The sequence below is a fragment of the Acomys minous genome (assembly GCF_964271855.1).
Source record: "Acomys minous genome assembly, chromosome: 10".
Classification (NCBI taxonomy): domain Eukaryota; kingdom Metazoa; phylum Chordata; class Mammalia; order Rodentia; family Muridae; genus Acomys; species Acomys minous.
Window position 1 is genome coordinate 5,339,964 of NC_140491.1, and position 25,024 is coordinate 5,364,987.

The 25,024-nt window shown below is 46.3% G+C and overlaps 1 protein-coding gene across 11 annotated transcripts in view; it reads right to left on the reverse strand.

Annotated features, from left to right (window-relative positions):
• The window catches only part of LIMCH1 (LIM and calponin homology domains 1), a 323,411-nt gene that overhangs the window by 212,153 nt on the left and 86,234 nt on the right, over positions 1-25,024 (reverse strand). The window contains exon 1 of one of the 11 annotated variants that reach the window (XM_084799065.1): positions 23,272-23,277. The exons of the other annotated variants lie outside the window; for them this stretch is intronic. The gene's annotated coding sequence lies outside the window, so the exon portion shown is untranslated. Of the gene's footprint in view, positions 1-23,271; positions 23,278-25,024 lie in introns of those variants that run through there. 11 annotated transcript variants of the gene reach the window in all.

Genomic DNA, 25,024 nt, shown 5'->3' on the forward strand with positions numbered 1-25,024 from the left:
TCAAAACAGGCAAGTGAGCACGGGACACTAAAGAGCAAAGCCTTCTACAGCACAGGGATTGGGATGGGTGGGGCAGACAAGGAACACACACAGAGCCAAGGGACGCTCCCGGGATAAAAGCACATGGCTGAGTCCACGTCATGCAGTTCAGATCACAGGCTGCCCAACAAAGCAGACACACATGTACACTTGACTTTTTCAGTTGAAACGCAGTTTTAAAACCCACCTGTCAGAGCATTGACATTAGACACAGGTAGGTGAAGTCAATCTATCTGGTCAACCTCAAGGAGGGTAAATGCGAGGCCTTTCTTCTATATTTGACCAGGTGATTCTCTAAACAATTTCCATCAAATGCCAGGCACAAAAGCCATTACAGCAATCACTTTCCCGGTGCCATAGGGCCTCCTGGAGCCAGCAATCCGATGCAAAAATAATTCTGCTTCTTCAGAGATCCTATTACTAAGAGGCAGAAATAGACTTTCAAGTGCTCACTTTGAAATATCAAACATTGTTCCACCCAGCTTTTCCCACTATCTTAGAACACTTATTAAAAAAAAAAAAAAAGCCAGTGCAGGGTGAGTCAGCTTCCCCCTGGATGCAGGATAGCCTCGCTTCCCCACAGTGGGGTGGGCACAGCGGTGATGATAGCCTTGTAGAAGACACCCAAGGGCTTATTAAGAAAGTACTGGGCCTGGGGCTGGAGAGATGGCTCAGAGGTTAAGGGCACTGACTGTTCCTCCAGAGGTCCTGAGTTCAATTCCCAGCACAACCATCTATAATGTGATCTGATGCCCTCTTCTGTCTTATAGGTAGGTATATATGCAGGCTGAGCACTGTATACATAATAATAAATGAATCTTTTTAAAAGCGAGCGAGAGAAAGTATTGGGCTGGGAGATGACTCGGGGACTAACATGCCTGCTGCATAAGCATGTGGACTGGAGCTACGTTCCTCAGCACCCACATAAAAGTGGGGTATTGTACTGTGTATCTGAACCAAGCACTGGGGCAGAAATAAGCAGAGCCATAGAGCTCGCTGTCCTACAGTCTAGCTGAAACAAGGGCTCCAGATTCAGTGAGAGGCCCGTCTCAATAAATAAAGTGGAGAGCCACTGCTGAGTTAGCGGACATCCACCTCTGGCCTTCACACACACACTCACACACACACACACACAATGTGTGCATCTGCACACTTGAATTCAACACACAGGGAAGGAACAGCATGGGCTAAGAATAAAGTTCAGGAGCAGAGTGCTTGCCTAGCATGCATTAAGTACTGGGTTCTGTCCCCAGCACTACAAATAAATAAATAGTGCATAAGTAAAACCATACATAATTATATGTAACTATAACTATTACATAAAATATGAATAAATCCTGATTGTATGCATAAATTCAGCCCTTGTTTACTTATTTCAGTTAGCATGGTTGCCTGGCATATGAAAGAACTTGGGTTGGAGTCTTCCCAAAAGTTAACCCGGGACAGAGAAAAATGCATCTATTAAGTCAGAATTAAGATCTATCACTGTTGGTAATTCCTGTTGTTCCCCACATAATGGCTACTTCAGTCATTTTAGCAGCCCAACCCCCACATTTAACTCTTTTCCAGCCGTATGTTCAGACGTTGCTTTGGAAAGCACGGCCCCCTCAGACAAACACAGTTCTCTGAAGTGCTGAGGGCCAGCCGTGTCTTCACGGGCCTCTGCGCCTCCTTCACCACCTGACAGCCTGAATCTTCCTGAATGAGCTGGACATGCTCCCTTGGCCACCCCTCTCTGTGCTGGGGGCCACACTGAGGAAGCCTCACCCATACTTGTTTGCAAAGCAATCTTGATTCAGACGTTTTTGTAATGTTTCCGGTTCTCCACAACTCAGGCTACAACTTTCAGGATGCCTGACAGATTGAGAAGTCTGCTATGTGAGTCTCCATCCTTTATGACTTCACCACACAGGTGTGTGCCCCCGCATTCACTCATGCCATTTGTCACACTAGGAACGTCTTTTGCTCTTCATTTATCTCCAACTCCATATTCAAGTCTCAAGATACAAGCACGATAACATTTTCCTACAGCGCATATTATCCATTCCCCTCCGTCCTGTCAGGCCTAATTAACTGTCCCTCCTGGGTCAGTCGCTGTCTCTCACACATGAAGGAAGACTGTTACAGTTTAAGAGTACTCTCAAAAGATCCTTTGTTGAAAGCTTGATCACAATGCCATGATCAGGAACAGGGCTTTGGGAAATTGATTGGATCTTGAGGACTCTGATGTAATCAATATATAATTCCACTAAAGGGTTCGTAAGTTTATGGCACTGTTGCAGGGAACGAAGCTAAAGCCAGTTGCAGGAGACGGGTCGCTTGAGTGTGCTGTTGAAGTCAGCTTGTCCCGGCTCCTTTCCTTGCTCTGTCTATTTCCTGGCTACAACTAAGTAATCAGCTTTCCTCTTCTGTGTTTGCCTACCATGATGTTTCTGCCTTGCCACAGGCAAAGCAGCCCTGGGCCAGCCGAGGATGCACTAAAACCTCTTACACGTTAAGCTAAAATCTCTCCTCCCTTGCTTTATCTCAGGCACTTTCCCTAATGATGAAAAGCTAACATAGCCATGTCCTTTAATCAGAAGTGAGTTTACCTCGCAGTGACTAGCTATGTGATTGGGGGGTAAATACATTTGGGGTAGATGCATTTCTGTCTTTACCTGCTAAATGGGGGTGGGCCAATCATAGTATTGGCCTCAAAGGGGGACAAACCAAGATTATGTATCTGAGTGCTAACTGAAACTGTACATGGCCAAAAAGGAGTAATTTTTGAAAGGGTAACTTTGAATTGCTGCTAATGTTTATCTTTTTGTCCCTCTGCCCTGGAGAAGATCCATCCATTCATCAATTACTTACTGCACATATGATGGTTATGCTTGGCACTGTGGTCCCTGAGCCTGTGGCATGGCATCTAGTGCTAAGACAGATAGTAGTATACAGTGTTAGGTAGTGGTGAGAGCTATGGGTAAATAGGTCAAGAACAGGACACACAGTGGTAGAGTGAACTTGTACTTGGGGTGTTTTGTATTGGAACAGCTTGTCTAAGGAAGTGGCAGGCAATCCTAGACCTGGCTGAACAGAGGAAGCATTGCTCCTTTGTATGGGAAGAGCATTCTGGGAAGAGAGAAATGCAGCTCAACACCCACAGGTGGGTATGGCCATGAAGTGCCTGGGAAAGCAAAACTCCAGGGTGCCTGGGTGGAGCCAGCGCAAATGACAATACCCAGCCTAGAGCAGAGCAGCAAATGAGGTGTGCGTGCATCTCAATGCGCACTCCGGACTCTTCTTACGCTGCTCAAAGCCACTGAGAAGCAATTTTTGAGCAGAGAGCGGTATGGTTCAACTAACATTTTTTTACAAAGTGACTCTAGTCAACACATGGAGAACTGCCTTGCAGGAAGGAGGAGGAAAACACTAGAGAGAGAAAAAGAACGAGAACAGAGTGTTGCTTAGGGAGAAAGACGGTAACTCAAACCGGAGGGGAAATAGATGGGTGATGAGAAGTGAACGGACACACAGGTTTATTCTGAAACTGGAGACCAAAGTAGTTTCATGCGCACTGACCTGATGTGAGGCATTAGTAAGGAGAAACACTCTGTGTTTTCAGTTTGAGGAACAGGGAACATGTTTGCATATTCTATTAACAGAGAAGGCTTCAAGAGGAAGAGGAACAACTTTACAATGAAATACTTAGCCATATTTCTTCCTATCAAGGCTGACAATGGTAAGACCTATCTCTATGGCAACACTGGGAAAGGGCAGAGCTGAGCATACGCACCTAAACGTGGTCAGAGACCACGGGGTGAAAACACTCATGCAGTGTCCAAGGACTGAACCTTGGGGAGTAAGTAGCAACTCAGACAGTGGTGGCGGGGGGTGGGGGGCAGGCGGCAGGGGGGAGTGGTCCAGCAAAGGAGAAAAAGAGTTCTTGGTGAGTTAAGAGGCAAAAATGAGATGAGAATGTTATGGAAGTGGGGGGAGGGAGAGAGGGGGAGGGAGGGAGGGAGGGAGGGAGGGAGAGAGAGAGAGAGAGAGAGAGAGAGAGAGAGAGAGAGAGAGAGAGAGAGAGAGAGAGAGAGAGAGAGAATATATATGCAAGTCCATGCTCTGAATGAGGTAGAGAAGCTGTGTTGTGTGGGAATTGGGTTGTTTTCTGTTGGGCTAAAAGATACAGGCAACCTTGAAGGTGAGCTGCAGATTACTTAGAGAAGTCAGCAGGAAAAAGCGAGGAATGGAGGGATCAGGTTGAAAGCTTAAGGGGAAAAGATGGAGAGAAAGGTAGTGAGCTGAAATGTGGACAGGGGACATGAATGGGCTGCCCACAGGATGGTCCACTCTTCCCTCTGCCCCTCGGCTCCCTTTCAAGAACCCTGGCAGCTTTGTGGCTGTTCTCCACCTGGTGTGCTTAAAAGGGAAGGCTAGTTACACACTTCGCAAAACCAGCAATACTACAATCATGGAAAGGAGCTGTTAAAACTAAAAGAAAGCTCTCGGGGTGTGTCCCCGGCCAGTCCTTGGACACTGTGTAGACCTGACTATGGCTGCAAGCACAGTCGGCAGCCCACATTCAGAGTCACCTTCATCTCACATTTTGACAAGGACATGGGAGCACTGGTGGATGGGACATTCCAGATAAAGAACAGCACTTCAAAGGCTTTGCAAATCTATTACGGGATTAAAGGGAGAGGCAGAAAATAGAGTGACAGACACAGCTCGGTAGTGTAATCATGTATTCTGGAGGGATGCGAGCAGCCATTTTCCCATGAAGGAGCACTGTAGAAACGAGCCAGTCACGCAAAGCTGTGGTTTTGTTTCTAGTGAGGTGGTGGCTTAAAAACCTTAGTGTCCAGGCTCCAAAAAGTACAGCTTCCTGGCTTCCTACCTCATAAAACATATGATCTTCACCACCGTCAGATGAAGAGGATGATGTCACATCTGTGACATCCTTTCAAATACCATAGCAAAATGCATGCATTTGGCTGTTTTTCAGAAGGGTCATGAAGAAAAAAATCCCTGACTAAGTGTTTTCAGAAGATGAGCTTTAAAACCACCAGGATGCAGCCAGCAAGGTGTCTCAGCAGGTAAAGGCAAGTGCCATCAAGGCACATGACTGGAGTTGGGATCCCCAGGATTCATACAGTGGAAGAACTGACTTCAAGCTGCCCTCTGACCTCTACACATGCATTGTGTCATGTGCTTGCATTGTGTGTGTGTGTGAGTGTGCATGCACACAAATAAAAATAAAATGCGATAAAATAAGTGTTAAGCACACCAGTATAGACACCTAGCTTGGGTTTCCTAAAGTAAGGAAACATTTCTCAACTTGTTAAGAGCAAGACTTTGTGGGGTCTGGAGAGACAGCTCAGCAGTTGAGAGCACTTGCCGCTCCTGTTGGAGACCCAGGTTAAGTTCCGAGGACCCGCATGGTGGCCCACAACCAACTGTAACTCCAGTACCAGAGGATTCTACACTGTCTTCTGACCACGTCAGGCAGCAAGACCACATGTAGTATGCTTTTATATATGCATGAAAAATACTCATACACATAAAATAAAAATTAATTCATCTTTAAAAAATAGGACCCATCAGGCTGAAGACACAGATCAGCCGGTAGAGTGCTGACCTAGCATACATGATGCCCTGAGTCCAGTCTCCAGCACCATCTATATGAGGTGCTCACATCGATGTGCACTGTGGGTAAACTCAAGGCAAGCCTGGGACACATGAGATGCTGTCTCAAAACAAACCAGGTTCTCTGCAGCTCAGATGCTCATTGCCCCTTTCCCTGCCCCACCCCCACCCACCCTGGATTCTTACTGTTCTACAAGCAGTCTCTTGCTGCTCGTGTATACCAAAATGATACTGTGCTTCCAAAATTATCCCTGATTGGCTAAGTAAAGCTGCCTACACACCTGGGCAGGGCAGAAGTTAGGGAGGTGTAGCCAAAATTCACAGGAAGGAGGAAGAAGAGACAGGAATTAGACCACCGTGGGTTAGCATGGAGAGAACACCGCGTGGCCAGATGGATGGTGTTGGAGAGACGCAGCCCAGATGAGAAGAACGAGCAAGTGTCTGTGGGATTCTGCACGGGGAGTAGCCCAGACAGGAATGGTTAGGGCGAATGGCATGAGATGTGGGGCTGGGCAGTAACAAGGCAGCTCAGGGGGCTGACATCTGTCCTGCCCCAGGTAAAATAAGGCTGACCTAAAAATCTAACAGGTGCCTGTGTCTTGTACTGATTGATAGTGGGTTAGAAAATGAAACCACCATAATTAGAGGTTTTTAATAGGAAACATTAGCAGCCATTTTGTATTTTCTACAACACAATCCTTGAATGGTCACATTAAATATAATAAATGAAGGTTATGAATGGCTTCAAGCCATTTTGGACCAGGTCAATATTCACTACTAAATCAACTACAGGAGGGGGGGGGGGGATGACAGTTTAAAAACAAAAACAAAATTAAGAGAAATTTTGCACTTCCCAGAGCTTCCTGGATCTTAGAAATGTGTTTTGTTTTTGGGAAATGTTTGGTTTTGTTTTTGGGAGAGTAGGGTGCTTTGTTTTGTTCTGTTTTTGTGGTGCTGGTGACTGGAGCCAGGTCCTCCCACATGCTTGGTGAGCACTTTATAACTGAACTGTATCCCCAGCCCCACATTACATAACTCAGCCCAGCCTGACTCCAGACCCCTAAAAATAAACATGTAAGTTTGGGAACTGAGCTTACTATACTGTACCACAGAGCTTCAATCTGACTCTGCGCAAAACAAATGAAAAAAACAAATGAAGATTTGTAAGCCACTGACAAGCATCGAGAAGTGCTGTGTTTTGGGATGTGACTTGTGACATGCTGTGAGTGGGGCCCAGTAGAAACCAATGGGGCCAATAAACAGTAATGAAAAAACGTGGATATTATTTGTCTTCTGAGTTCCTTGGTACCCACATTCATGATGCTGACTATTCTGTTTCCTGGTTTAGACAAGAGCTAGACAGTGATTACTGATCACGGACCTCCCGCGAGCATCATAGCCAACGTGAGAACATTAAGGACCAGGTGCTGGCTCTGACTTCCCTCCTACGGGAAACGAGACACATCAAGGGAAAGAGGAATATAATGGGCCCAAAGAGACATTTGTACATTCATGTTCACAGCTGCATGATGCACCATGGCCAAAAGACTGAAGATGGATAGTTCTAAATGTCTATATACAATGGATATTACTCAGCCTTAAAACAGAAGGGAATTCTGACATAAGATCCAATGTGCATGAGCCAGGAGGGGATTGCACTAAGTGGAAAAGGAAGGTTATAAAAGGACAAATACTGAGTAATCCCATTCACATGAGACCCCTGGATTAACCTAATCCAAAGAGACAGAAGGGAGGATGGTGGGGGGGGAAGGGGGGGTTGAGTGAGAGCTATTGTTATGATTGCAGTTTCAACTGGGGAGAGAAGAGAGTTCTGTGAGGGGCTGCTGGTGATGGGTGCACAGCAACATGGGTGCTTTTGATGCCGTTGAACCACCTGCTTAAAAATAAAGAGTAGCCCTCGGTCACAGAAATAGGGGAGGGGAGTAGGGGGAAAGCAGGAGGGAGAGAGGGAGGAATGGGAGGATACAAGGGATGGGATAACAATTGAGATGTAATCTGAATAAACTAATTAAATAAATTTAAAAAATAAAGAGTCGATTTTATGTGTGCATTATTACAATGAAAATCGTAATGATTTAGAAGAACTCGGCAACATAAGATGTCAGAGTCTGAAGATGTCTACCAAGCAATGTAAAGGACAGCACGGACACTCTACAAATAACAGGAAAGCAATCTGAAATCAGAAGGCTACGGAGATGTCGCCATGGGCAATGTGCTGCCTACACAAGCAGAAGGACTTGAGGCTAGACCCCCAGCACCCACAAGAAAAGATGGCTGTAGGGCCATGCAACTGTAACTCCCAGCTGAGGCTCAGGATCTGCTGCAAAGCCTTGGTAAAGGTTATATGCACACTTGGAAAGCTCAGGAAGCAGAGAATACTGATTAGTCAAGAAAGAAGGGGACCTATGATTGTACTTTCCAATGCAACTACACCCCACAATCACCTGCAACACAGCTTCAGCCAGAGACTCAAATGTAATTGTTCCGGGGTAAGATGGGGCATCATTGCTTTCAAAACTTACCACGCAGTTTACCGCACACCAGAGATTAGCTAGCCCTCACAGGGGCATACAATGTTTTTTCCCTTCTCTAGGCCAAACTGAACAAGGAAATATCTTGAGCCACATATTAAACCCACAGGTATCCATCCGAGACACAGTGTGCAAGTTGCAAAAGCATACACATGATTACAGTAGAAGACAAGGGGGCTAGCCTGGGCTACGTGCTGGCAGACAATGAATCCCTTAGGCTCTGCCAAGTATCTTGTAACTAGTTCAGCTACTGCCAATGGAACACATGAACAGCTATAGATAATGCATAAATGAATGTATGCAGCTAGGCCAATAAAACCTTATTTATGATAACACGCCATGGGTCATGGTTCGATACTACTTCCGTATAGGGAAAAAAAGGCTGCTGATTTTCTAAGTGGATAATCCAGCTTTGGGAAACTATGGTTTGCTATGAATGTCAAAGCCCCCAAACGCCCACCCCACCCTCAGACACTTAAACACACAGTCCTCAGTTGGTGGCTGGAAGGCTGTGGAACCTTTTGAGAGGAAGACATGGATGCCACAGGTGGGTCCCTGCGGGTAGGCCCGTGAGGGTCTCCAAGGCTGCCTGCTTTTCACTCATGCTTTCTGGTCTCTTCAAGCTAAGGGTCAGCCATGTTGCCAGCCCCTGCTGCTGGCATCACAGCCAATTAGCTGCCATGCCTTCCCCACCACAAGGAACTGTGGCTTCTAAACTGTGACCTAAAGTAAGTTTCTCCTTTCTTGCGTTTCTTCTTCTAGGTATTTCGCCACGGGATGAGCACCGTGACTGATACAGACAGAAAGCCTCAAATCAGAGACGCTGAAGATTAATATATAATTAAAGGCAAAAAAAAATATGCAGAGAGAAAACATGCTGAGCCAGGTTCTCGTGAGACAGACGCCAAGAGCACACCAGGCGGGTTGTGATCTGTGTCGCATGTTGACGTCTTTGAAAGGAAAAGCAATGGAGAAAAAGACAGGGAACATCTGAAACACAGAGATTGTGGTGCAAACTGCAGGAGAAGGGGCCAATGCAGGGTGGGGGAGATGACAATCCAAGGTGGAGGAGATCTTCACAAAAGGCAGGGGACCCTAAGGAGCAGCAAGCCTTTGAGGATGGTCATCTGGCCCAGAGAACTCTGGGCCTCACTGGCATCCCGGCAGCAGAGGTCAGAGGTCAAGGGCACTATCAGTTCATAGACCATCAAGAAACTTCTCATTTGGGTGTAAGTATGAGGCAGCCGGGAGCCACTCCTGGGAGAGCAGCCCTCGGGCTTTCAGTGTGCCAGCAGGCCGCAATTCATGGCTTTTCAGAGGTAAGACACTTTACTGACCATGGTCTGAGAAAATAGCTAAGTTGGTAGTGTGCTTGCTGGGAAAGACTGAAGACCTGAATTCAGTCTCCTAAATTCATGGTTTTTAAGAAGGCTGGCACAGCTGTGATCTCAGTGCTGGAGAGGGAGGCAGTGAATTCCCGGGGCTCACAAGCCAGCTGACCACTAGGGCTTCCTGACCATGACCCCCATTCCAAGTCCCGAGGGAATAGAGTGGAGAGCAGCCAATCAGCACATCCAGCATCCTCTTCTGGCCTACACACACACACACACACACAAACACATACCACACACACACTCACACAACACACCATGCGCACACATCACACATAAAAATTAGCAAAAAGCAAGGTGCATGATGCCCAAGATTGACCTCTAACCTAATACACACACACACACACACACACACACACACACACACACACACACACAAATGTGGAAAGAACCCTTACCCTGCCAAGAATTTTTTTTTTTAATGACACTAGTAGAAAAATGGGGAGATGCAATCTGGAGAACTCCTTGCTATGGAGTTGCTGACCAGAAGTCTAGCCGTCCACATGAAGAGTCTACAAGTTTGAGGACATGGATACACTAAAAGCTGGACACGGGTCTCCAGAGGGACGCAAGAGGGACGCAAGATGAGCGGCCTTGCCGCCACACACTTCAAGCTCCTGCACAATGGTGGGGATGTTTCTGGTCTTCCACTCTTGCCCAGAAAGGACATTTGCGCTCCAGGATATTGACTGCGCCAGTAAATAAGTTTATTACCATGAAAGGAGAATTGAGCTCAACACAAGAGACACGGCAGAGAGGCGTACAAGGTGAGAAGGGTGTGGGTTAGTACGCAAATGTGACGCTGCAACTGTTGGAGGTTCCAGGGAGAGACTGGACCCACGCTGGGGCTGAGAGCTGAGGAATTAGGAGGGAAGGGCAGCAAGGTAAAAGGGAAAGTGCTAGATGGATGGCCAGTGCAAGAAATGCCTGCAGCAAGTGAGGGGGAGGGGAGGAGAAGGAGTTCAGAAAACACAACTCAGTCGCCACACCCGGGGTTGACAGGCACACGTGTTGCCAACTGCAAGAAATGGGAACTCAGTGCTGGGCAGGAGGTGGCAGTGTCCCAAGTGTGCTTCCAGAAGATGGTACAGAAAAAAAAAAAAAGGATGGAGTGTGGTGTGGCAAGTGGTCTTGTGTGGGGAAGCCAGTGCACACTTCCTGTGAGCCACCTGCAACACACAAGCCCGCAGTCAGTAGCAGGTTCCGCCCAACTTTGTAAACGTCCTTGTTCTGGATTCTAGTACTGACCACAGACTTACTGACAGAGGGAGAAAGACCATAACGCTGCTCTCATTTTCTCTTGTTTTGACCCCAAAACACAGGTTATATTGTCTGTGCTACAGACAAGCTGATCCCTGAGTACAGTGTGCTGTAAGTGCCGTGACTAGATCTTATAGAGCTGATACTTACTTATCCTGTTCAGATTTTCAAGCATATAGTCTGGGGAAAAGAACCTCATCATTTGAGACACACATACACACTCACACAGAGAGACCGACAGAGAGAGAGAGAGAGAGAGAGAGAGAGAGAGAGAGAGAGAAGGAGGAGGAGGAGGAGAAGGAGGAGGAGGAGGAGGAGGAGGAGGAGGAGGAAGAGAGAGGAGAGACAGACAGACAGACAGACAGAAAGACAGACAGAGACTGAACTGCTCCGAGCTCCTCATATATTCCTCCTTTTAAGACCTCTGGGAAGTAAGTGGTACTGGAGCACGGATGGCATGGCTCAGTTTCAGATGCTACAAGATCCTGGATCCCGCCCAGGATCCTCATCCCAAGGTCATTAAGGCTGGTGCCATGATGCTGCTCAAAGCTGCCTTTCCCATAACACAGATGCCCAGGAGAGATGGATGCCTGCTATTAAACTTACACTTACTGATTTCATGAAAGATGGAATTTCAATATAAACTCCAGAAAAGTAAAAGGCCTATTTTAAATTTCCGGACAATTACAAGTGAGGCAAAAACCCTGCCTTTTGCCAGCTGTTTTAGCTTTTGTGGGGGGAACAAAAGCCAAACAGACCTTTTTTTTTTTTCCTTTTATGTTTCATCTCCAAGCCACACGCCAGCAAACATTGGTATTTACTCCAATGTTAATAAAAGTAAATTCTTTGTGGTTTGGGGTCATTGGTATAAAACTTGTGGTCCTCTTGGTTTATGTTATGTACAAAAGTTCAAAATTTCAAGACGCATCCAACACCAACTGATGGCTTACGTATGTTTCCCTGTGAGACTCAGAGCATTTTTTCGCATTTTTTCAGCTTATGTTTGTATTGCTTCTGCCAGGCCAAGTGTCTCCTGATTCCTGTGAGACTCTCTCTCTTCTTCCATCACTTGACCTGTATGGGGCAAAACATTTTTTCCTTCTTCTTGAGAGATTCCCTGCACTGTAAGCTCCTTGAATAGAAAAGTCATACTGGAAAATTCAGGAAAACTCACATCTCGGACCATCAGTCACCAGCAGAGGTTTTCCAAGAGGTGGGATCTAATTAATCGTTCCTTGCAGTTTCCTTTTATTTCCTAAAGGATACAAGTCAACTGGGACCGACATAAACAGCTTGAAAAGAACATTCTAGAACCTAATGTACAGATGTCAAACATACAGCCCCTTCCCAAACCCACCAAGTCCCCACACCAGATGTTGGGGCTGCACACAAAGTTCAGCATTCCTTCCAAACAGTCTTTCCATCACCCAGATGTTCCAGTCAGCAGTTCTCTTTATAATTATTTATCACACAGAAAGAACTTCATAGACCTGAAGGGGCAGCCCCCTCTGCTACACTGGCCAAAATGCTAGAGGCTGACGTCTTTTAAGCTGTCCAAAAACATGCTACTGATTTAGACAATCTTATAGAACAATCCATCACGTGCTAGGTCCCGATGAAGGGCCCTGGGGTGAACGTGTTCACTTCATTAGGCTCTCACTTAAGTCTGAGCACTTTTCTCTTTTATGGTGACACATTGACTTTAACACACCATGCAGGAGACAGAGGCTAGTGAGTTCCAGGCCAGCCTGGTCTATACAGACACACACACACATACACACAGAGGAATATGCAGATTCACATGCACACATATACACATACACACACGCACACACACAAGAACAACATGTACATACATGCAGGAATATACACATGCCTTCACATACACAGACACGCAAGCAGGCACACACACACTGAGGCAAGTATTTGGGATAGCATGTGAGTGAAGCCATGCTACTCAGGCTAATGTCCAATTCACGGCTTTCCCAACAAAATTCTAAGTCCTCAAAAATATTTTTTAAATCCAGATTAAACCGTGGGCTTTCCAGTTTAACGTACTGCCAGGCTTTCAAAAACCCAACAGATTCCTTTGGGTTCCGATGCAGCTCTCAAAGCAGCCCACAACTCCCTGCCCCTGCTCTCAGCATTCTCTGGGGAAAGTGGTCACCGATAGCTAAAGGACACAGCAATCAGCCGAGACCGGATCCCTCTGCTCCTGTGTCGTGAGGCGGCAATCATGTGTCAGCACAGGCAGGTGTCTCTTGCTAGCCATGAAGGCTTGGGTCCAGGATCCCCTGAATATCAAAATATGGAGGTGATCTTGTCCCTTACAGGACATGGTGTAGTGTTTGCACATAACCTATGTGCACCCCATATGCTTACATCATCCCTAGGTTACTAACTTACCTAATATGCTAAGAATGCTCACTATATTGCATTGTTTTGTGTTAAGACACAAAAGTCTTCACAGACTCCATTAAGATGCATCCCCTCCTCCCCAAATGTTTTCCACTCATGTTTGGTTGAATCTGAAGATGTGAATCCACAGCCCTGGTGCGTCAACTGTGCGTCCAGAGGAAACCACAGGTCTCAGCTTCTCAAAGCTTATCTTCAATGCTCGTTTATGGGTTTTGTCTTTATCTTAAATAAAAGACAGCCAGGCTGTGTAACCCACAATAAACTAGACATCAAACAAGCCAAAATCTCTGTAGTTGTTTTAAACAATCAAAGAAACGTATGCATATGCTGCATTCCAAATTGTCAGGCCTGGAAGAGGAGAGATGTGGTAAACACAGAACAGACTTTGGGGCAAGAATGCCGGGCTGCTCACTGTCCGGTTAGCCAGTCTATTCAAACACTATGCCTCGCTTTCCTCATTTGCAAGCTGGAGGTAACAGCAGGGTCCAGTGCGTGACTTTGTGACAACTCAACAAACTCACAGGTGCACGCGAGAGGGGAAGACGTAGCGAAGGCATGCTATACATGGTCACTATTGCTATTTCCACAAAGGTATTGAGCAGATTGGTGCAAGGGAATTAGGAACAGTCTCTCAGAGATGATTTGCTGATTTAAAAGGGAAGAACCAACAGCAATCTCCAGTGAATGAGTTTCTGGTTGGTCAAGTCCAGGGAGAACTGAGGAGAGTGGGAAGTTCACCTCGCTACATCTCCTTGCCATCATGTGTACCACTGTGGCACTGACCACCAGTCCACAAGAAATCCCATAAGGAAAAGGCAGCAGAGAAGAGCCGCCCACCCTCTCACAAGAGATTACAAGGCACCCGGGAGGAGCTGATGGTAGCAGAGGAAGCTGGGACCAACGAGACTGCTCTGGCTGAAGGCTGATGTGGAGGTAAAGGTGCGCGGCAGAGGACGCTCCCACTGACCTAGACTCTAGACTCTCAGGCAGCATTTAAACAGCAACCGAAAGAGGAGACCAGAAGCTTGCTAACAGCAACTGTGGCTTCCTTACAAGCCTGACGTTATAACCATCTCAGCTTTTTGGATGCCATCATTAAAGTCGCCTTAAGTCGCTATCTCTCAATCATTTGAAGTGTTTAACTTCCATTATGTGTTAGCTTAAAGATACAAGTAGAAAAATTACTCACATGCTTGTAGGGCTAACAAGCAGAAACAAAGAGTGAGCAGGTAACACTCTTCTCCAACGTCTTTAAGAAGCACCCGTACAGTCTAGGCTTAGGTTTGGGCCAGTTCTCCCCTAAAAACAAGAAACTGTGCTCTCCGTTCTGCCATCTCTCTCCCCTTCCCACATCTCTGTCCTCCAACCGGTTTCCACTAAGGCCAAGCATCCAGGCTCACCAAAACAATCTCCTCCCTCCATCTTCTCCGCCCCAAGCATAAGTGCGCAGTAGCTAGCTTCTTGCTCACTCTAGCTGACGTGGACATCGCTTCCCTCTGTACTTTTGGCTCTTAGTCTAACACATCATCAGTTTCCTCTGTTAGTCTCCTTCAGCCCAGGGTGGGCTCAGGGTTCAAGGCCCTTCTGCCTCAACCTCCCAAGCGCTGAGGTTACAGACATGTGGCGTTACCCCTAACCCTAATATGATTTTTGTTTTCCTGGCTAAACACCAACTGATACAGCATCCTAAAATTTCCACTTTAATTATTTGCCCAAAAAAAAACCACTACTGGTAACTGCTGTCATCAACGCAGTTACAGTCATCACTGTCAAAGGTAATAATAATAATAATAATAATAATAATAATAATAATAATAATAATAATAAAAAATAATAATAATAATAATGTGTGACACAGGCAAGGTCTCTTAGTAGTTGTACGTGTGTGTGTGTGTGTGTGTGTGTGTGTGTGTGTGTGTGTGTGTGTGTGTGTCTTAAAATGCTCTGACCAGAAATAACTTCTGGGAGGAAAGGCTTGATTTGGCTTTCACTTCAAAGTTACAGTCCATCACTGAAGGAAGTCAGAGCAGGAAATTCAAGCAAGAACTAGTAGCAGAAACTATGCTGGTTTCTGCATAAACAGGCTCGCATTTAGTTCTGTAGCCCAGGGCCACCTGCCTAGGGATGGCGCCACCCAAAGTGGGCTGGGGCCCCCTTCAATCCATCAATTGATAACCAAGACTACCCCCACAGACATGCCCACAGGCCAATCTGGTCTGGACAATTCCTCAACTGAAATCCTCTCCTCAGGTGGTTGTAGGCTGTGTCAAGATGACAGGTAAGGCTAAGACAGGAAGGGTACTTACTGCCAAACCCAGCAAGCTGAGTTCAATGGACAGAGCACACACAGTGGAAGACAAGAACCAACTCCCACAACTTGTCCCCTGACTTCCACACAGTGAGGCACACACACAGCCATATACACATAGCCACACACAAAGAAAATCAATAAATAAATGTAAATAATAATAACATGACATAAATTATGTCATATATTTCATCTATTTATAATAATAATATATGATAGAAAGTATATTATAGGCTTTACTTATATCCCAGGTAAAGAATAAACTTTCTGTGGAACATTTCTGTCTGGAGGAAAGAATCATATAAAGTAAATCATACATTATCATTTGGTACATCACACATTAGTGTAACTGGGATTCATGAGACAGAGAGAGCAATATAGGCTGGTTAAACAGAAACCCAGACTTAACATGCCTTAGAAGTCCAAGCAAACCCCTCCCACTCAAGGGCATCGTCCCATGCTGTCAATCACTCCCTGCTGTCCCTGGAAAGGGCTCAACCTTAGTTCCCTTGGCTCCTTCCTCCTCGCCCAAATTCCAGTGAACAACCTGAGGCTTCCATCACTACCCGATGGCTACTGTCTCTCCACTGCCACGGAGTGCCTCTCGAGTGTTCAAAGTGGGCTTCAGTTTCCACATTCTAACTGCTCATCAGTCGCCTAAAGCTTCCCCAGAGCAGTTCTCGGCCCTTCTTTGGAGTTCCCCTTCTAGAAGTTCCCGCGCACTTGCCCATTGTTTGCGTTATATTCCAGTTACGGCACTCTAACACTTTTGCTAAATTACGAGGCCCTTGAAAGCAAAGACAGTATTTTAAAGTCTGTTTTTAAACCTCCAATCCAGCATCTGAGTGACTTTTGCAAATCACTTAAATGATTTGCAGACATTCATTAAATCCTTTTCTATAGCTCTTCATAGATGCTTTGGCACGTGACTCCCTGGAAGAAATAAAAGTCTCAAGGTCTTGGCTTGCTCCAAGTTCTCTCCCTTCCCTGGGGTGAGGGCTGGGACACTTGAGCCAAACGATCCCACTGCTGTGTTTTAAGGGCTGTGCTTCACTGTATGGGTCAGGGCCCCGGGCCATGTTTCCTCATCATAAAATCAAACTAATAAAACTACCTGTTCTACATTGCCACTGGGGAGCTTAAAAGTTCCCAGTAAACGTTATTAGTTCTTATTAATATGACATCACTTATAAGTGGAATAACATATACAAGACCACGAAAGTAGATAAACTTCACAATCCAGGAGTTAAACTGTTTCAGAAATCTTGACTAAACTGAGACGTGCATCCAATGAGCTTAACAGTTTATGCCTATGGTGGGCAGTATACACAGGCACATTTTTATGTATCTATCCAATACATGGATTCCTCATTCAAAGCTACACTCTTCCTGGTCCACCGTATTCTCTAGGTCAGGGAGGGGGGGAGCTGTCTCAGATCCATAATCTCCCTCGGGGTCTCCTTCTGCCCTCCACAAAGTGCACAGTGTGGGCCAATAGCACAAGACGATCCAATTTATAAACGTAGAATAACATATACAGAGTATGAAAGCAAGATAAATATGACAATTCAGAAGTTAAACTGTTTTAGAAATCCTGACTAAAGATACGTATGCAGCGAGCCCAATAGCTTATGCCCATGGTAGACAGTACACACACATTTTTTTCTATATCTATCCAATACATGAATTCTGAATTTAGGGTTAGGCATGGATCTACCTAGTATCCAGACAGGGCCTTCCCTTTGAACCCACCAGCTCTGACAGGCAGGGCTTCAGTGACAGAGGCTGCTAGCTGGGCTCTCATCATGCACACAATGTCGCCCTTGTCCTAGAAAGCCAGTCTCCATTTTGTGAGGAAGCCCTGACCATACAGAGACATAGAGGAGGCATAACAGTCCCTCTAAGGACATGTTCACCTCTCCATCAGCCACTGCACATGTGAGCTAGTAAGTGTCAGATGGAGCCGCCTTCTCGACTGGCCCAGGGGACAAGGCGTGAGACACAGAGGCAAGCCATCCCTGCAGAGCTCTGACCAAGGTTAAGGTTCGTAAAGGAAGTAAGTTCTGTCCATTTTGAGCCACGGTATTTTAGGGTAACTTGGTAAGCAGGAATAGCAGCCAGAGCAGCCAGTCTGGGTGAAAGCGTTTACTTCCGGTGTCTGCTTCTCTGTGTGTTTCAGGGCCGTGGTCTCAGGCAGCTGTCAAGGCCACGCTATAGTGTCTTAAATCTAGATCAGTCTGATAATAAAGCAGTGCTATTTAATTACTTGCTTATGATAAGACATATGCCATGCTATGCCTGGGGAAATGGCAGTGTGTTTGGGAATTTTTTAATCACTTAAAAAAAAGGTTAAAATATCATAAGAAACTTGAGAAAACTGGCACCAATCAATCATACAGATTTCTGAAAGCGACTGGATGAATCCCCTTTCCTCTGTTAATAAATCTCTCTGAGTCCTGGAACAAATGTTAACATAAACCAAGAGCACAAGCCCTGTGAGAAATGTAAACCCAGCCTTGCTCCCCGCCTCCCCCAAAAAATGGCCATTAAAGTATACATTGTTTTTCAGTCATAAGTTTTATGAACTCCGATAGACCAAATAAAAGATATTGACCTAGCTGTTTCACTGGTATTGTTAAAACCGGTGCAGAAAATAATAATAAGAAAGAAAATGTCTGTCTGCGATTTAGGAGCTATATAAAATCAGGAATGAAAGACTGCCGAGACAGAAACTCACTAAATGGGGAATGAGCCACTGCTCTCGTTTTCCTGACGTCTAGTCAGAAGGACGCTTGGCTTCACACAAGGTAGTCAGTCCTCCCTCGGTAACAGGTTAAACTAGTCAGGGTTGGACTGGAGAGATGGTTCCATTCATAAAGTGCTCACTGCACAAACACATGGCCCGGTTGGGGCCCTAGCGGTCCCACAGTCTGCAGCTCCAGCGCTGGTGAGGCAGAGATGGCAAAGCCTCGGTGCTTCCTGACCAGTCAGGCAAGCCAAGCGGGTGAGCTCCAGACTCAGGAAGAGATCACCTCAGAAAATAATGTGGAGAATGACTGAAGAAGACACACAATGCTGACCTCTGGCCTACACACACACACACACACACACACACACACACACACACACGAAACCATATGCAGTTATACATACACCCATGTGAAAATGTTCATATAGCACACACCTGTACACACATCCATGTGAACATGTACATATAATATACACAACACACACACACACAAATCCATATGCACTTGTAGATACATCCATGTGAAAATGTCCATATAGCACACACCTGTACACACATCCATGTGAACATGTACATATGATACACACACACAGCCAAGATGATTTACAAACTCTTGTCATTGCAGAAGACTGCAGGAACAAATTAGGACTTAATAATTCAACAGAGCATTGAATAATGACGGATCATCTTCACACTGTCAGCCTTGTTTACTTCAGGACCATAGTCACGTCTTCCTCCTGTAAGCATCCTCCATTACAGGAAGCAACTCAACCAATGTCTCTCCTTCCATCCACTCTGCTCCTGGCCCTAATGAGTGTCCAGGCTCATTGCTCCCACCTCACACGCCCCGATGCGATCAAGCAGAATTTGCTCCCAATAGTGACTGAATAGTTAACAAGTCAGCCTTCTATCTAACGCCATACTTTTTAAACTCTGTAATTGACAACAGCCTCTTTCTCTTCATCGTGTGGACTCTACTCTGCTGCTGTTTCCCTCCTAATTTGAGAGCTGCATTCTGGAGAATTAACTCCACATAAATGTTCACAGCAGTCAAACCCACAGGGGAAAACAGCGTTATCTTATGGCTGTATGGTGTGCTATGTACATCTACTGCACACAAGTCAGTAACCACAACTAGTCGGCCAACAAGGGATATTTTCAGAAAATACGGCTACACATACATGCAGGAAGAAGGGCATAGACCCCACAGGTACACATTCCTCTGTGCTCTCAAAGCCTTTGATGCATGATCAAAGGTCAGGATTGCAACCTTCCATGTTCTCACAGCTAAGCCAGGGACTGCCCTTAAAGCATACCCACCATGTATCAAAAAGAAGTTATAATCAGGTCAGATTCATGAGTTCTTCCTGGGAAACAGCCTGCTGTGGGAGCTGGTGTGCCCTGCATGTCTTATATCCTTGATTTATATTTCAAAAACAGCTGAAAAATGTACTATCCCCCCCCAGACACCAGCTACACGTATTCATTTGCATGTTCTCCCCTCCCCTTTTCTCTCCCCCCTCCCCCTCCTCCCCCATCCCCCTCCTCTCTCCCCTCCCCCTCCTCTCCCCAACCTCTCTCCTCTCTCCCCTCCTCCTCCTACCTCCCCCACCACAACCTTTTGAAAAAGCTCCACTATTTTTTTTTTTACTAATCTCCATTAGCAAGCACATAAATGCTTTTCCAAATAATTTCTCTACCTGCTGATGAAATGGAAATTAAATTTTAGTTTTATTTGATAAAGTAGTGATGGCTGTTTAATTGGCTCATTCTGTTATTGACTGAATATTCTATCCCAGGCCCTGCGGGGCTTTACAGTGCAGCATCAGACACAGGCCTTCAGTGCGCACGGAGTGGTAAGTGGTGGTGAGGGCCACAAAGGTGGCTATGGAGGGCAATGACGGGGCTGTGTCCGAAGGTGACAGTAGGAAGCAGGCAACTTTCTATGAGGTGAGGACAGAGGATCAGGCACGCTTATGTATAAATACTCACACAAAGGTAAGGTTTTCTTTCTCCCTGTTCCCCTTCTTTCTCTCCCTCCCCTCTCCCCTCCCCCTCACCCCCTCCAACAAAGGTTAGCAGGGCTGAAAATTGCACTGCTGAGACAGACACACACATGATGAAAAGGCCTCTTATTTTTTGGAGTACTAGAATTCTCCCCGAGTGCCACACCTGGCCTCTGACTGTTGGCAGCCTACAGTAAGAACACACCAGTGTGAACCCCAACTCCAAACCGGAAAGGCGTGAGTGAAAGCATCCCAGGCTACACCAGGTACTGAAGGATTCTCCCAGCATTCTTCAAACATCTCAATCAATCAAGGTAGGGGGACCATGGGTGCCGGGAAGATGGGTACCGCCTCTTCTGCCCTCTCAGATGAGCTAATCTAAGGAGGGCAAGAGAAGAAAAGGAGCCTACAGCGTGTGGTACGTATAAAAGAGGTGCAGGCAGACCCAGAGCTGTGGCAAGCGTGAGGGGAGAAGCACCTGGCTTTGAGGGCTGGAGGGAGCTTTGTAGAAGGTTTGGCCTCTGACATTGGCCTTGCAGTATGGAAGCAAGAAGCTGGACTTCAGTTACCCGTGAGAGCACACAGTGAAGAACAGACAAGTGTCCCTGCCTGCTGAGGTCTCTGGTCTATCAAGGGGTCCAAAAAGATAAAGAGACAGAGTTCAGAGAGCAATAAAAATATCATAAAGGAAATAGTTTTTATAAATAAAATGGCTTGGTAAAATGCTTCCTGTACAAGCTGGACCTCCAGCATTGAGTGTAAGAGGCTGGCCGTAGCAGTGCAGCGCGGGCTGTAACTCCGGTGCTGGGGAAGGAAGTGGAGGCAGATCCCTGGAGCTTACTCACTGGCCAGCCAGCCAAGCAGAATCAGTGAGCTTCCGGGTTCAGGGAGAAACCATGTCTCAAGGAAGTAAGGTGGAGACAAGTGAAGGAGACACCCAACAGAAACCTCTGGCTTCCACACATGTGCACATACACCTACAAGCACACACGTACACACAAACGCATGCACACAGTACAAGACTCTGTCTAAAAAACTGTAAGATTAAGGGCAAATGAGGAAGAAACCCCTACCTTCACAGGCACTGGCTCGTGTGTGCGCACACATGCACACACACATACACGCACACCCACATGCACACGTGCATTTTTAAAAACTATGACAGACTCAGCAATCAGTGAGGGTTTTGGAATTGTAACTTAAATACAGTACTGTTAAAATAATTAATTGGCATAATTATTCTGAGGCACAACTTATAAAAGCCTGGGGAAAAAAACTAAAGGTAATCTCGATACCGAGGCTCAGCAGTTAAACAAGCATACATAGAGAAACTCGTGCACAGTAAGATGTGCAGGATGCTCCACCTAGCAAAGTCTGCAGCCGCAAAGAGCTGAGACAGTCTAAGCATTTGCCAGTAAGTGATGACAGGAATAAATGATGTAAATTAAGTCCCTTTCACATTCTAAAACCCAGAAGTAAAAATCATAAAGTAGGATTACGTGTGTAAACCTCAAAACTATAGAAAGTAAATGCATGCAGACTGGTGAGATAATGTTACACTGTTTCCATAAAGTTAAAAAAGACACATATAAAACAATATTATGCACGGCATATGGATAGATACATATGTAGCAAAAATTTAAAAATAAATGAATGGGAAGGAAGAAAGCTCACTGGGCTAACTGTTGCATATGAGTAGGGGAAGAGATTAGGGCCAGGAAGGCTACACAGTGGGTTTCAAATACAGATTACATGTACTTTCTTGGTACAGGGCCTAGGAGGACAATGGGGAACGCATGCAGTACTCAGAGCTCGGGTGTCTCCCGAATGGCTCAGAGAAGAACGGCCTCTGCTAGCCGAGCAGCACTTGGGCGCTGACCGCCACAGTTTCCCTTAGGTGCGTCATCCCTCCTCAGTATCTCCTAACAGCTGCACACTTCCCGGGGATGGAAACCCATAATAAGCCGACACGATGCCAAACCTTAGAAACATGAAGCTTGGGGCCGTAGAGATGGCTCAACAGGTAAAGGCACGTGACACACACCGCTAGTGACCTGAGTTCAATCCCGGAGGCCCACACATAGGTGGCAGGAGAGAACAGATCCACAAAGTTGTCCTCTGACCTCCACGTGCACACTCCCAACACGCATGCGCCCTGCCACGTGCATCTTACACACACACTAATCCTTATTTTAAAGATGAAGATGCTTAGAACCAGGACATTGTCTGAGGAAGAGCTGCTAAGAGCTAACTTCCCAGACCCTGACAGTGCTTCCAGTAGGATGAGCCATCACTCGCTACAAAACCATAAAAGAAGTCATGATTCGTGAGGTTTTTATGGTTCTTCCCTCAGTGAATTCACAAGAAATGACTTCAGACTCCTTAACCACATCATTAAGGCCACCTCCCTGTGTGCCCCCTTCCTGGACATGGCGCTGTCTCTGTCTATGACCTTTTGGACATCTTCATCCATGCTTATTATGGCTCGAATAAGAAGTTTTCCCCCATGGACTCGTGGTCAAATGCCTGTTCCCCAGCTGGTGGCAGTGTTTGTGGAGGCCAGAGAAGCTTCTGGAGTAGAGGCTCCACTAGCAGAAAGAAGGTTACTGGGAACAGACAGGCCTTGAAAGGTCAAGCCCTGCCCCCAGTTCCTGTCCCACTAGCTGCTTCCTGGTTGGCCTGACTTAAACAACTGTCCCCCACCACATGCTCAAACAAAGGAGATAAGAAATAAAAAATAAGAAAGAACCTTCTAGAACGATAGCAAAATCAAGTTTTCTTCCAGTACAAAAAATACAGGCTTGTCCAGTCTTTTGTTGTTGTTGTTGTTTTGTTTTGTTTTGTTTTTTGAGATAGGTTTCTCTGTGTAGCCTTGGCTGTCCTAGACTCACTTTGTAGACCAGGTTGGCCTCAAACTCACAGCGATCCACTTGCCTCTTCCTCCCGAGTGCTAGGATTAGAGGCGTGCGCCACCACCACCGCCCGGCCTTGTCCAGTCTTTTAACACAGCACTGTACAAAGTAGTAACTAATAAAACAGTAATGGCAGACATGAAAATGGGTCCTACGGGCTCTTCGTGGTGACCACTGTAAGGGAAAGGCGAGAACTCTCGCTTCCGCCGCATCCCCAGGTGACCTGCTGGAGTGCTGTTCTCGTGCACTATGTAAAGACTGCCTGCACACTGTTCAAGGCTGATTTCTGTATCCAGAGATCTGGCTGCCGTGTGGACTTTGGTATCACCACTATTATGAAGATCAATATTTCTGTAAACACTGTTCTCCATCACCTTCTGATCGGTTAAAGACCTGAACATCCTATAGCTGGGCAGGAGAGGTAAGGAAGGGACTTCCGGGAACAGAGAAAGAGAGGGAGAGAGTCTCAAGTGGGGACAGGGGAGTCACGATCCGGACACGGATGAAGAAGGAGCAGCCAGGGCAAGCGCACGATGGCAGGTAACGGGCCACGTGGCAGGGAAGTAGCCTCGGCCACTACTGCCAGGCTAGCACAGCTGAATGTGTCTGCCCAACTACAGTGCCTGAAGCTTATAATAAACACAGTAAGTCTCCGTGTCATTATTCAGAGCAAAGGCAGGCACGGAAAAGCCACACATTCGCATCCATCATTCACGGCACTGGTTTAGAGTTGCACAGTTTTGTTTCTCACAGTTCTGCCAAGAGCCTTTTCCAGGCTGGGAGCACCTGTCTACCAAACACTCCACCTCACGTGGAGAGATCTGGAGGTCCGGGGAGAGCAGGAATATTTGAAGCATCCACAGTGGGGATGCCATGCAGCAAACAGTCAATGTAAAAGGCTTGTGAAAGGAAATTCGGACCAAAACTTCCAATGAGGGTTAGAAGCACTTAGAAGCATTTACCCTGCTAGTCGATAACTTTATGCAAATAAACTTCTCAGGCATGAAGTGACTTCAAAAAAAAAAAGAGCAAAGCAGTGGCAGGCAGTAGTTGCCATAGTGATAAAAGCATGCCTTTGCCTTTTTGTCTGTTCTGTATGGGAAGGAGAGAGTGGAGGCTGTGTGGAGAACAGCCTGCGCCTACAGGAAGAGTCACACAGAGACTGGAGCGTCTGGTCCTCACATGGAACAAAGAGCCCATCCAGACAGCTTGTCCTAAAGCTTATGCAGGGCAAAGCGGCAGGCTAGCCTTTCCGAGAAATGAGCCCTGGCCAAGCACTGAGTCTGGATAAGGGCAGAGGGGTGGGACCGGGGGAATCTCAGCCGGCGGGGTGCTATGGAAGAAGAAACCGGGAGCAAAGGATGTGCTGCCTGAAGGTCTAGTGTCACCCCGAAGGAAGAAAGGAGTTTGAACTACACTCATGGAGCCAGCCAGCTCCAGGGCATGATTTCGAACAAGAAACGATAGGGCCGTGGCCTACAAAGCTCTGCCATCCTCCTAGAACTTAAAGCGTTTCCACCGTCACCTGTGGGATCTGAGGTGAAATGTTGGCTGCTGGGTGTTGGTACAATAGGCCGCTCCTTGATCCAAAGCCACCCTCAGTGCGGGAGGGTAGGACCCAGAAGAAAGCCAGCAGAGGGATCTGAAAGCACAATCCCAAATCCACAGGGGAAAGAGACTGTTTGCTTTGGGCCACTAAAAATGAATGCTTTCAAATGAGTATCATTTGTGGGGAATTGTTTTTTTGCTGTGTAATGTGAG